The sequence below is a fragment of the Xiphophorus maculatus genome, chromosome 7 (genome assembly GCF_002775205.1).
Source record: "Xiphophorus maculatus strain JP 163 A chromosome 7, X_maculatus-5.0-male, whole genome shotgun sequence".
In the NCBI taxonomy this organism is placed as follows: Eukaryota; Metazoa; Chordata; class Actinopteri; order Cyprinodontiformes; family Poeciliidae; genus Xiphophorus; species Xiphophorus maculatus.
In genome coordinates this window covers 21,642,605-21,657,405 of record NC_036449.1, presented here as the reverse complement: position 1 = coordinate 21,657,405, position 14,801 = coordinate 21,642,605, and positions in this window count along the sequence as shown.

The window sequence follows — 14,801 nt, the reverse complement described above, 5'->3', positions numbered from 1 at the left end:
GCCGAATTTTGTCCAACAACATTCATAATTAAATTTGTTTTTAACTTGGAAAATACAATAAAATGTAATCTCACAAGAGAAAAGAAGACAAATATATGAATGGATATGTACTGACAAACACTCAGCATTAGAAGAGAGGAGCTGGTTCTGACCAGAGAACAGTTTTTCTCAGTGGAGTCTGTTTGTCAGCTGTCATCTAAACATGAGTCAATTAATCTTAAAGATAAATGTGAGTCTTCCTGTGCCACCATCAAACCTTTACCCCTCATAAGACAAAACTCATGAAAGTGATATTATTATTGAACGCTGCACTTGGAGGAAGAACGAAGATCAGAGACAACAAGAGTTTTAAAGGCAGTCTGATGAAGTAGCCTAGGCATGGGTATTTCACTTAAGATAAAACATTTCCTGAAGCAGCAACATTGGAATGGAAAGTTACAGTTTAAGATTGTTTGTTTGAATCTTGTTGCACAGATTGACTTCAGAGCAGAGTGACATTTTGGTGTGTAATTTTTATTGTAGTGTTCTGGGTATGCAGTTTTTGTAATAAAACAGATCCTTCTTGTCTATGCAAATTCATGTTATGTATGGCACATGGTTTGTTTGAAATATGACGATTACCTTAAGTGTAAAAATGCCAGAGAAGCATATAATGACTCAATATAAATAAATACTGTCAGATCCATGAATCACTTCACTTTAGAACCTTAACCTTGTCCTTTTTATCCCCAACAGCCTTGGCAAACAAGAATATTATATGCAAGATTGTAAAGACAGTGATCAATCTGCATTACATTTACAAACTACTAAAACAACGCTCACCTTTTCTCCTTGCTGCACTTCTGTCATACCGTCACTACTGCCGTAGGCTCAGAAGAGAAAGCATTAAAGAAAAAGGTCAGGCCTCAGTTATTAGGCATGGTTCTGTTTGCTAATAGCTCTGCCTGGAGAGGCAGTTATTGATTAGAATCTCTCTTCTACAGCAGTGAGGAACACACACATTTTGTTTGTGGTTCCTAATTGAGCTCAGTTCACCTTGTGGACACACTTGTAGTTGCATTACAGATTAAATATTTCAGCGTGCTTCAACAAACAAAAGCAGATCTATGTCTGACAGCACAAGGACACAGAAACACACCTGCTTGCAGATAAAGATTTAGTTGCAATAAGGTGCATTAATTATTGGTGCTTGTGATTGAAAAACTGCACTGTTCTGCTCCTACACAATCAGGAGAGTATATATTTACTTCAACATTATTAAATTAAAGGAATTTAAGTAAAACTCATAGATTACAAAAGCTTTTTGTATTTTTTCAAATACTTTTTGTTGCAAGTTGAAAAAAATAATCTTTTGCCAGATAAGAAAAATACAATTTTCAAAAAAAGTATTGACATTTTTAGGTGGGAATTACGCCAACATTTGAAAGAAACATTACACAATGACGATAAATCTGAAAAAAGGTAATGATTCTCACAAAACAATTTTGTCCATTGCATCGAACTGGTTTTGATTCCAACTGTGGTTCCTCTATCCTCCACCAGAGGGCATATGACAAGTTTACAATTTTATACAACTATTTTAGGCAGAGGTCACAGAAGTGTTAAAACTCAAGAATTTCTGAACGAAACCATAGTAAGTGGTTATCTCTAAAACTCATTAAGTACGCTTCACAATATTTATCATTTAAGGTTCAAGTTACATTGTTGAAAGCCAAAAAGACAAAGAAAAGCTTTGCTTGACTTATATTCAAAAGTAGACATGCATTCCATGACTCCAAGAATGATCAAACTAAAAGAGCCACCAACGTGCCATCTTTTCTGCAGAGGTAAACCTTTTCAGGGCAAATCTAGTCTCAATACCAGATCAGGAAATTTGGAGGAAGGATAGTAGGTTACTTTTAAACCACAGAGACTTCAATGAAATGTCAGCAAACTCTGTCCAAAGAAGGACGTAAAATTGGTTCTTGGCTTTCCTTATTCTTTCTGAATTCACATGTGATGAAACACGTGTCTTTTCCAGCCATGAGGCATGTGATGAATTGCAGTTGTTTAACAAAAGCCACTGCTCTCTGGAGGGTCAATAACTCATCTATGATCAGTGAGTGTGACCACAGTGACACTCTGATCAAAAGTGTATAAGACTCTCTGTGATCAACTGTATATCTGTCAATGCTTTGCCAAGTGATACAACCTTAAAACAAATCTACAGCTTCATGCTTTCCACACAGTTCCATTAGTAATACTATGCCTCAGCAAGGGGAGTTCTAGCCTGCAGGGATTTTTGTACCATAAATCACCTTGTGATTATGAATTGTATGCAAGACCCCGCTTGGTGACAAATTAGGCAGCCTGGAGGAGCAACAGTATGCAGTGGCTTTAAAAATACTTGTTTCTGGCTTTTTAAAATGTTAATAGCTAAATAGTCACTTTAACAACCCTAAACAAATATTTAGTTTGACCTTATGGAATACATTTTCTAGTGCTTCTCCAAAAGTTTACAATATCTGAAGCAAACCAGTCACATATGGCACTAAAATGTAAAAAACAAATAATAATGAAAACACAACTACACAAAGGTGTAATAAGCAATTTCACTTCATGACTATGTAGCTTGGACATCTTTGAGTGGTTGTTGTCGGGAAAGGTGAAGCACAAGGTAGGCATTGTTTTTATGTTCTTTGTTCTCTGTTGCCCTTGAGTGATGTGTGGAGAATTGAGGATTGGTAAATACCTATTTGTATTTACTTGTACATACATACATGTATTTACCAAATAGGTATTGGTAAATACATGCTCTCTCTGACCCATGAATCAGCAGCTATTTCAGGTGGACACTTCAGCCAGGCTGCTAATTCTGGTGCACACATTTATTGACATGCAAGTCATCTTTAACAGTTTCATAACATAAACATATTTTTGATACAAAACAGGGATTTCTTTGCATTGAAATATGTCTTTATAATGTGTAAACCTTTATTGAGAAATTGCCATTCTTCGAGCTACAATATTCTGGACTTAGACTTGCACTGGCTAGAGCCAGAAATGCTTACCTGAAGGTAGACCTGCACTACATTTTTCACCATAACTCAGCTCTTCATGTTTTCATTTATTCTAAGTAGAGTTTTAAAATACTTTTTATGTTCAGTAACTGTCTGAAACTATTCATGTTTTCTCAGGTTACCATTTCAGACAAAGAAATTGGTTACAAGGTTGAATGTTTGTTTCTAAAACTCCTATTTGGTACCTTATAATGCCGCCCATCGACTGACTTGATATTCATTGCTGATCAGAAACTTCAAAGCATAAATGAATACACCTCAGGACACAGGATTTGTGAAAGATGTGTGGGATATTGACAAAAAAAATTGTTTGGAGAGAGAGAGAGGGTGTGTGTGTGTGTGTGGGGGTGTGTGTGTGTGCGTGGGTGGGTGGAGGGATGATAGAAAAATGAGGAAATCAGACAGTACAGATAGTAGGACAGAGGAGGGGCATCACTGTTGAGCTTATTAGGATTGACTCCCCCATGCTTCAGACAGTTTAATAACTGTTCTTTATTGTAATAACAGAGGGCTGTCCTACCATAGATGGTTTCAATTTCTCCAGCAGTGTCCATCATGCACAAGGCAGATTAAATGTCTTGTGTGGACTAATCGCAGACAGATTCAGATTGCCCTCAGCCAAGCTTCTTTGGCCATTAATGAGACCATTTTGCTGAAGTGAGCTCTACTCAGGGAAAGCTAATCTCTGAGTAGTGTGAAGAATGGGGTACAAAGGGGACAGAGAGAAGCACTGACCATGAAAATAGCTGCAAGATCAATTGCAGAGTTTTTTATTTGCTGGCCTCAGGTGGATCAAAATATGTTGTTTAAACAAAACTAAAGGTTGGTAAAACAATCCTGTGTGATATTAAACTATTTTTAATCATTCTACATAACAATTCCCTTGATGTAAGAGCTATTGATACTCGAAAACTTAACACATAAGTCAAAAACAAATTGTAATTCAGGACAGACACAGCTGGAAACTGATGAGATACAACAAAGATGCCACAGGAATGAGCCAGGAAAAAGGTGGAGGACAGAAACTGAACCACACTCAGGTCATACTCAGAAGAAGAGCAATGTCACACCAATCTTTAATAACTTCATGCTGAGAAAAATAGGAGGCTGACTCTTTTGTTCACTGAATGAACATAAATAACCAAGAACTGACACTTAAAAAAAACCACTGCAAACTGTTGCTCAGGGGTCCAACCTGCTTTCTGCAGCATCTTAAACATTATGCTGGTGCTTGCTATGCTCCAGCAGGAGTGTGTCTGAACCCCAGATGCATTATCTTGTCCTGCAGTTGCCACACATGTTGCTTTGATAAGTTATTTCTTCTTTTTGGTGTTGTTAATATGTATTTAACAATACATATGTCATGTGTTGTTTTTCACTGTTATTTCTCAGTTCTTTGTTTCATTCTCTCTTTCTGCAGGTGTAGAAGCAGACTTTTACTGTGTTTTCTTCAATTCTTCTGTTCTTCTTGCCTATTTGCATGGACAGTTAGGGCTGAAACATATGGGAAGCATGCACACTACAATATTATATCAAAAGAAGAGTCTTAAACAGAGATACAACTGAGTGTCATTTTAAAGACTTATTCATATCCAGGCTTACTTACAGAGAAAATCACATGCTAAAAGCAACTGGATAGCACTTTATAGTACTAACATAACACTAATGTTTTTTTTTTCAAATTGTCCCTAAATAAAATAAAAATATTAATTTTTGAATTTGTTAAATAAATTTGACTTTTTAAAATGTATATTCTAAAAAGCTCCCTTATGCCTTTTCACTTGGTTTGAATATTGGTTGTATAAATAAAGCTGACTTGCTCTGCTGTCATATCAACATTAGCACTGTGGCCTCTCACCCTTGGAGGAACTGTAAAGCCTCATTGAATCACCAACCTAAATTCTCCCTGTGGGAGAAGGGGAGAAAAATGTAAAACAAGAGTTAATGAATGACAATCCACCAGCAACTAAGACTGAGTATGACAGTGAATGATTGGTACAGTTTCCTTAATTTGTGCAAAATGGATCAGTAAGATTGTAGAAGCAATTTTATTTGTAAACCTAGAGATATTTGTTTAAAAATGAAATCAGGAGATTTGGGGGGAAGCACACAACAGCTAAATCTTGTGTTTGGAAAGAAAGAACATCAGCTGGAGATGGGTTTATTTAGGGCTGCACAGTGGCACAGTTGGTAGCACTGCTGCCTTGCCTGGCCCTGGGTCTTTCTGCACAGAGTTTGCATGTTCTCCCTGTGCATGCATGGGTTCTCTCCGGGTACTCCAGCTTCCTTACACAGTCCAGAAACATGACTTTTAGGTTAATTGGTCTCTCTAAATTCTCCCTAGGTGTGTGTGTGTCCGCATGGTTGTTTGTCCTGTCTGTCTCTATGTTGCCCTGCGACAGACTGGCGACCTGTCCAGAGTGACCCCGCCTCTCGCCCGGAAAGTTAGCTGGAGATAGGCATCAACACTCCACCCGACCCCACTAGTGACAAGAGTGATAGAAAATGAATGGGTTGATTTATTGGTGGCAAAGGTTTTGACAGAACAGGAAATGTTTTACATGACATATGACAGTTACAACTGGACCACTCACAATTGGAGTTCTGCTTTTAAATCCTGTCATGTTCAAAAAGGTTATCATCCACATTTAGTAAAAATGATAAGGCATTTAGAAAAGGTAGTATAGACATGCCTAAGGGGTGGACAAAGGCAGAAAAGGGAGGAAAATGGCTAAACACAGTAGTTATTACGGTGGCCGACAGGTGCAAATGCGCAGCAAAAGAGAAAACATGCAAACAAAAAAGAAGACACCCCCGAATGAAATGCAGCAAACAAAAAGAGAGACGCAAACACCCCCGAATGAAATGCAGCAAACAAAAAGAGAGACGCAAACACCCCCGAATGAAATGCAGCAAATAAAAAGAGAGACGCAAACACCCCCGAATGAAATGCAGCAAATAAAAAGAGAGACGCAAACACCCCCGAATGAAATGCAGCAAATAAAAAGAGAGACGCAAACACCCCCGAATGAAATGCAGCAAATAAAAAGAGAGACGCAAACACCCCCGAAAGAAATGCAGCAAACAAAAAGTGTTGAAAACGGAAGTGCTCCAGACCACTAGGGGGAGTCAAAGAAAATAGTATTCATTTCTATGGGACCAGATGCAAGATTCAGAGAAAGAAATTTGAAAGAAAGTTAAGGTATCTCTCTGAATCTTGCATCTGGAAAGTGTGATTACTGTGAGAAGTCTGAAACAATAGAGCATGTTATTTTAGAGTGTTGTAAGTATGAAGAAGAGAGAAGATGCATGCTGAGAGAGTGTGTAGGTATTAAAGAAAGGTTTAATTTAATAGAATTTTTGAGGAGAGATTTCGGGAGTAGACATATTCAAATAATTATTCGGTATCTTAAAAAAACAAAGCTATTTCATAGGATATGAGTAGAGCAAGTTGGGTGTGAATGTGTAAAGAATATCAAAGAGGGGTATATAAAGCTATAAGCAAGTTGGATAATATAAGCAGGTGTGTATGTGTGGGGGTATGTTTAATCAGGAGTTAATGGAGGGAAAAGGTAGAAAGTGAAAGTTTATAGACCATCTCGAACCACACTCCATACTGGTAAGTGGCGGTAATGCTACTGTAAGTTTGTTGCCAACCGCCAATAAATACCAAGAAGAAGAAGAAGAAGAATCTTGCATCTGGTCCCATAGAAATGAATACTATTTTCTTTGACTCCCCCTAGTGGTCTGGAGCACTTCCGTTTTCAACACTTTTTGTTTGCTGCATTTCATTCGGGGGTGTTTGCGTCTCTCTTTTTATTTGCTGCATTTCATTCGGGGGTGTTTGCGTCTCTCTTTTTATTTGCTGCATTTCATTCGGGGGTGTTTGCGTCTCTCTTTTTGTTTGCTGCATTTCATTCGGGGGTGTTTGCGTCTCTCTTTTTGTTTGCTGCATTTCATTCGGGGGTGTCTTCTTTTTTGTTTGCATGTTTTCTCTTTTGCTGCGCATTTGCACCTGTCGGCCACCGTAAGTTATTGAGAGATATCTTAATTTAAAATTAAGCATAGTGTTAATGGTAAATACCAGTTAATATCTGACCTAATGTTTCACTTTCTGCTTTTGATTGCCATTTTTTTCTTTCAGTGTCTTCAAGTAATTTAAATACCTAACTACCAAGAAAAATAAACTGTTACACAAAGGAAAAGACACGGTGACAAAATGGTAACACCTATGTGCCACATATAGCTATGAAGGGGGGAAGGGCCAAAGTAACCTGTAGCCTTATAAAATCTTCCATGTCTTCATGTGTGCTTTCACACACTGAGAAAGCATTGACATATTTGTGTTCACCCACGCATCATCTCAGATTATTGTTTTGCCCTGTAGGTGAGTGAAGGACATTGTGCACCAGAGTGAACTCATAGCTGATGAGAAAATCTGCTCTGGTGGAGCCTCGTCCCAAATGAGCTGCTGCATGAGCAGGTGTGAATGAGTCAATTAAGAGTTTTAATGAGGGGGAGGCTTAGATGAAGGAAAGCTATGAGAAGATGGAGAGGAGTGTGTTGAGGAGGGAGGTGGGAGTGGCCGTGCATACCTAAATGAAGGCAGGATTCTGATCTAAGGAGGCTCTCGTGTGGAGCAGATTTCTGCCAATCTTCGGCTCTCACTGCCTTTTCTTTTTCCTTCATGTTTGTAGAGTGTTTATTATAACTGTAAAAAAAAAAAAAAACAAAGATGAAGATATGGTCAGTTTTCTTTTCAGAAACATACATTTTCTAAGGTTCTTCTTACCATCTGAGGAAACATACACCTGTTAAGGGGTTTTCAACTGGCTGACTTTTCATTCCACAGAGAAAACATTTTTGAGCTTTTTCAAGAAAATGTCAACTTTCGTAAGAACCCACAAATATACAGTATTTGGACTTAGTTTTTAAATACCATTTATGCTGCTATAAGCTACAGCTTACTGTGTCTGCTAAGCATCTCAAAACATTAAAACTAGTAAATTTGCAGGACATAGTGACCAGCTTTCCTCACTCTGCTACTTTCTCCTTCTACTCCCCAATTTAGCAACATTTGCTTTTTGCAGCTTTTAACTTTGTTTCCTCTGTCCAGTGTTTCTGTTCAGAAACGTCATGTATACCTTTACGTTCACCTTCTATAGGTCATAGGTCACTTGGTCCACTCTTTTAGTGTTTAACTCTTTCCTAAACATAGCCATTGCTTGAGCTTTTGCTGAGACTAACTGAATGTCCTCTCTTATTCCTCAAACTTATAAACTGGCTCTGAGCTTATCAGTTTAGTTGCGTTTCTTAGATAAAACACCTAAGGGAACGACAACTAACTCTTTATATATTCTTTAACATATAAAGCACTTCTGGATCAGAGCTTCTGTGTTTTTTGTGTGTATGCTCTGTCCTTTTAAACACCCAATAGGTCATTGCCATGTACACTGAGCCAGGTTCAGCTGGAGGTTTCTTTCTGTTAAGCTGAGTTTTCCTTTCTGCTGTCTTTACATGCTTGCATCAGGAATGTTGCAAGGCGGTGAAGGGGTGTAATCATCAGGATTTTCTTTAGAAAATTTTTTTTAGCCAATTTGAATGATGAACTGAACTTTACTCCATCATTTGAAAACTAGAATAAAACAAGCAACATTTTAGTCTGTCTGATTGAAGTGACTTTTTTTTCTCTAAGTTGACATTTGTTGTGAATTATGTAAACTTAACTTAAATTGAAATTACCTACTTCCAAGGCCTAACATTTTCTTTAGATATTCTTAGCAAATCATCACCGAATAAATTGTATTTATTTATTTATAGCTCTCATATGATCATATGATCCTATCGCATATTCAGTATGACCTTCAGGTAATATAAACTAAAATCAGCTCATATTAATATCACATATTGTCAGTTTTCACTCTTATAACTGTAAATCAGAAAAGAGTGTGAGGCAGTTGCATACATAGTAACCAGTATACACCTGCAATGCAAACTTTTGGATGTTCTTCCTAATTAGATGATTAAAAGTTTTCTCACAATCCATTGTGTCAACTATTACAACCCTAAAGTTTTTTTTCCTGTCTTTGTCAGTTATGACCACATTTTCTCTCTTAATCATTGAACAGGAGTTGTTCATAGAGTCAGTTAGGATAATTAGATTTGGGAATGCATAAAATAGCTCAGTGCTTGGTCCAGTACAAGCCCATCCACACAGAAACACACACATGCATGCACACGCACACACTGGATTATGCAAATTAGGGGGTTCACGCTTCCTTTGAAATGTAAAGAATGAGTATGGAGGGTTTGCTGTAGAGATAAACACAGGGTTCAGATGGAGGACACGGAGAATGAGCTAAGCTGAGCTTCACATGATGTAAATGCTTTTTCTAAAATTAGACTCTGCTTTAACAGCAATGTGATGTGCTGGCATTTTGTACACGTTATACTTGTAATTTCAGAGTGCTAACAACTTATTACAAATTCAACAGTTAGCTCCATGAAAATGTTCCATTCAGAGCAATTTATTCATAGGGAGATGCTAAAAATGTACAAATATGGTTTTAAAAAAGAAAAAAAAAACACTTTTTAAAACAGTGAGTGTTTGTTAAGATACATCTAAAAAAATGCCTAAATGCTTTATTGGATAAATTTGGTAGACGTTTGGTTTAAACAGTAAAAGTCTGATTGTATGTTTTTAAAAATTGATGACTATTTGATCACCAATTTGGAGTTTTTTAAGCTGCCCATCCTTGTGCAAATATGTAATCCATGACTTTCAATACACTTTACTGCATCCTGTCATTACTGTGATTTAAAAAAAAATACAAATGAAACCTTGTTGTGCATCTGTGTCCTCTGTATTATGAACAACTCTCTTACAATTGTGTGTAATGTGTTTCTACTTGGAAATTATGATTATGTTTTGTAACTGTGTATTATTAAACATACCACTATTCCCCAAATATTTACTCCCAAATAAAAAGTACAGAGTATATTCCACACATTGATGTTATCATTTAAATACCACAACTGAATATGGATGAAATCAGTTTATAACCACAGTAAATCATCCTGTGGCCAGCAGTCTTTGAGGTTGATCCATCTGGAAACATTGTCTGCAGATTTACAACATTTATCTAAGCTGGTAGCTGAATTTGTTGAGTCTACTATGTGTTTAGAAATAAAGTGATAAAGCTTTGTAAGCTTTGATTGATATGTCAACACATTCTAGCAGCTTTCTCAACCTCCTTAACCCAGAGTTGAAGCAGCATTTTAAGGTAATCCTGCAGAAACTCAATTGGGGGCAAAATATCATTTGCTGTCAAGAAAAATAGATACATCATAGTCTGGAAGGTAAATGGTGAGGGAGTTAAGTGGGACACAGCAGCAATACTGAAGTGGCTCATAAAGTACTGGTGGTATGTTGGTGGTGTGTTATTTCACTGTCCGTTTTCAAACATGCTTAGGTCATTTAGAAAACCAAAATTAAATGAGAATGACTCACTAATTTGCTAATGTGTCAAACAGTTTGTTTCAATTTTCCTTAATATTCTGAAGTTTACATACATTTACTTGGTATTTATTAGAACTGCCTGTTAAGCTATATGACTTCAGATGTTTTGTGAATCCTTCCAAAAATTTCTCACAATAGTGTATAAAAATTTTGGCCAATTCCTACTAACAGAACTGACTAAACTGACTCAGATTGTAGGCTGCTTTGCTCAGACAACATTTTTCAGCTCTGCCAACAAATTTTCAATGATTAGGGTTTTGTGATAGTCACTTCAAAACAATGACATGTTTGAATTATTGATCTTTGTATATGCTCTTCTTGGAATATTTTGAAAATTACCCATTTCTGCTAATAATGCTGATGAACTATTAAAGAACTCCATAAATCACAGACAATAAAATACCAAGGACGCTGTTGCAAAGTTGCAAGTCTGCCAATGCAGGGCCTATTGTTTCCATGAAATGACCCATATAAGAATAATAGCAGCTTAAGTATGCATGAATTGCAAAGAATAGAGGTAGAAAAAAACAATGAACTGACACACTGCTTATTATTCATTCATATGTTCGACAAATAGAAAGTAAGCTGCTGATATGCATCCAGCCAAAACACAGACAGACAAAGGAGATTTGTGTGTCAAGACCTCTTCACCTGTACCACTGGAGTGGAGGAGCATGATTGTCTAAAATCGGTTTTATTTACCTTAAATAAAACATTCATATTAAAGCTGAAAGAGTAAATTTGGAAACAGTTGCAGATTAAAACAACCTACACTTACTGAAAAAAGCAAAATGATTAAAGAACAAAATGTATTTTTTGTATTTCAAGTTTGAGGAAAAAATTGTGATTTTTCAAATTCGGGATTATAATCAATCTTTTTAATAAAATTGTGTCACATGTGTGTGTGTGTGTGTGTGACTTTGGGACCTGCAAATTATTTAGGATGGTTGCCCTGACATAAATCATTAAAGGAACAATATATATTTTCAGGACACATAGTGCCGTTTTATATCACAATCAAGTAACTATGTTACCTTTGGTTGTAATTAAACTTTTGCATATAACATAACTTAAAAAAGATTTTACTTTGCCATTTCATGACTTGAATTTGGTGTCCAGCTCTAAGAATCTTTTTCTCTTTTCAACACTCCATCTTTAGCCTGTCATAACAATGACTTCCCATTTTGCTTGTTGCAGTAGTTTATAGAAGCGTTGAACTGGGAAGTAGCTCAGCAGACTTGCAGTTCAACCAGATGTTTGCTAATTGCTGCTGCCGCTAGTCTAGTGGAGCTGAGTGAGGAATGCACGGAGGAGGGACGCTCTGTGAGGCAAAAGCATGGCTGTAGACTGCCGCTCAGAGGATGAGCTTTGTGGAAATAAGAGATCTTATGTAAAAAGAATCCCACACAAGACCATATTTATTTACCTTTTTTTTTTTTTTTTACAATTTTATTGTTTTAATCATCAGCTGTTGATTAAGCCCTTTTCATGACCCTGTACCTGTATAAGGCTTCGATGGAGGGAAAGCAGCCCAGAAGATCCTCTCTACAGATGATGTTTGTTGCAGTTTGGTTACTTACCAAAACTGAAATGTATTTATTGAATCTCAAATACCATGCGTGAAACGTGAAGTATTTCTGCAGAGGGAAATGTAAGTACGAAGGCACAAAAAACCCCCAACAAACTAAAAGAAAAAAAAAAACATGACAATATCTTGAAATTATGAGTCTCAAAACAGAAGAACAGGGGTGGATGTTAGTCACATGAATGTAGCTCAAAGTGTCTATGCTTTTTTTTTAAAATACCAAGGTTGGCATCTGGCTTAATTAGTGTAGGATACATATGATACATATGATAATGAACACATAAATGTGCTCATGATTCACCATCAAGTTTCCATTACCAACCTGAGTGTGAAGTAATCCACATTCTGCACACACTCCATCTTGGCAGCAGGGGAGTACCAGATTTTGGCAAAATAGGTTACTTGGTGCCTGTTTTGCTCCTTAGCAGTGGATAATTGCACAGTCTTTGTCATATATTAAGCAATCCTATTAACTGAAACTCAACATCATGCTTCATCATTAGGCCATTACAACTCAGATGTAATCTTAGCTTATGAATTAAATTACCTGTGTCCTACATGACATTAATAGAGTCTGAGTGAGAGTTTTATGTCTGCAATGGGGCTAATGATGATAGGAAATAAGTATTTCCTCTGGGGCAGCAAATGAAACAGTTTAATGTTTGAAGTTGCACAGAACACACTGTAGGACATTTGAATGAAGAGTTTTAGAGCATACTACTTTTTTTTTTTTTTTAAAGTTGCAGTAAATATAATGCTAAAGAGTGTTTTGGTTTTATGCTCTTCTACTTTTCAGATTTAAAAAAAAGGAAACAAAATACAAGTCTTTTTTGTAAAGTAACTACATCGATAGTTATTTGTCTCCTACACAACTGGGGTTTAACTCTGTTGACACTTTGAAAAGAAACTACATCAAACGATTTCCTCAGCTTCCTCATGACAGCTGGAGTCTTCTCCAGCTGGCTCAGAGTTCACAAAAAGGGCAAACCAACATATCCAGACAACATCATATCAAACTATCAGAGAGCTGCAGCAACACAGAAGACATTTTGCTGCCAACCTTAGAGGAGGTAAAAACAGCCCTCAGGCTTCAGGTGATGAGCCTTTTTACCTGGGTTAAACAAGGCCTTGTACACAACATTTGTTTTTCAATTGTGACAATGTTTGGGAACTCAGACATTTCCATTGGCAGGGAGGTGAATATTGATGGGGTTAGCAGGATATAAACCTTGAGTTAAACTTCTGTTGATTAGATCCCTGGTAGGAACATTTAAAAATGCTGCAAACCATTGAAGAAGAAACAAGTCGATTGGCCCTAATTTCCACTGGGTTTATTTTAAAATATGTAAATCCCAGCCAGTAAAAATAACTGATGTATCATGAAAATTGCTGATTTTTCTCAAACAAATCAAGTCAACTTCCTTTCAAATTTTTGTAGGATAAAAAAACAACAACCCCAAAACAACTATATGCAACATGAGATAGTGTGCCACATTTCAATCATAAAATAGCCACTAGAGAGAGTAAGACCTCATTCCACATCGTTTTATTTGGTTTCAAAAGAGAAGGGGTAGTGAAGACATAGCATTCTCTGAAACATTACTGTTCTTATCCATATAATTTAGTGTCTACATATGCCCTGTGTTCCCAGTATGAGAACTCTTTTATGCACATCACAAAACAGTGAAGAGCAGAACCCAAAGGCAGAGAGTTGGAAATTAAATTGTTCACTTGCTAAAAATCAGAAATAGGAAAAACAACCAGCAAAGTCCAGGGACCCCCAAATGGCAAGGACTAAGAGACATGCTGGAGGTGACGTTGGTCTCTGACAAGGTGATTTTTAAACTGGAGAGTTGATTACTGAACAAGAAGCAGGTGGTTGATTAAAATCTGGGTGCAGCTGTGAGGGAAAGCAACAAACTGAAGTTGATCTGAGGAAATTTGTTAGAATACAGGGAAAACATTGAGGCAGAATACAAATATCAAAATAAAGTACAGACTGAACAATCATGACAGCACAGACAACAGAGCTTCCCCAAGAGAAACCAGTGTTGCCAGAAAGAGGCAAAAAGACTCAAAAAAGTTAATCAATATTTGATCAGTTTTAGAATATCTGGAGTCTCGTAGTTCTGTTGAGAGGTCATAATCAGTCAATATCTTCCTGCAGTAGATTACTTTGTTGTGTTGACTTTGACTACACAAACACTTTTTTCCAGCTAATCTTGTGTTCGAAAGGAACCGAGAACAAAATGAATTTCTTCTTTCCCTGAACAACACACGTCAAAAATGTAACAGTGATCTACAGTGGAATATTTTTTAAAAGCTTTAATGTTGAACAAAAAAATAAGGCAGTGAAAAATAAACACAACAGCAATCACTTTAACCACATTTTAGTGTTTGTTTTCCTCCATCGCCTTATTTATTTGGTGAACAAACATTCAGGCGCTGCTGTCGGTCCTGTGCTTGGTGGGTTCCTGCCAGATACATTCAACATGTTTCAAATGAAATACATTAAATATTGTAGACAACCATGTAAATACAATAAGCTTATGTGAATAAGCATCTAATCCAAACATAATGGTTGTATAAGAAAATGTTTAGATAAACTGAAAAGAGGTTTTTCAGCACCACTGACAAT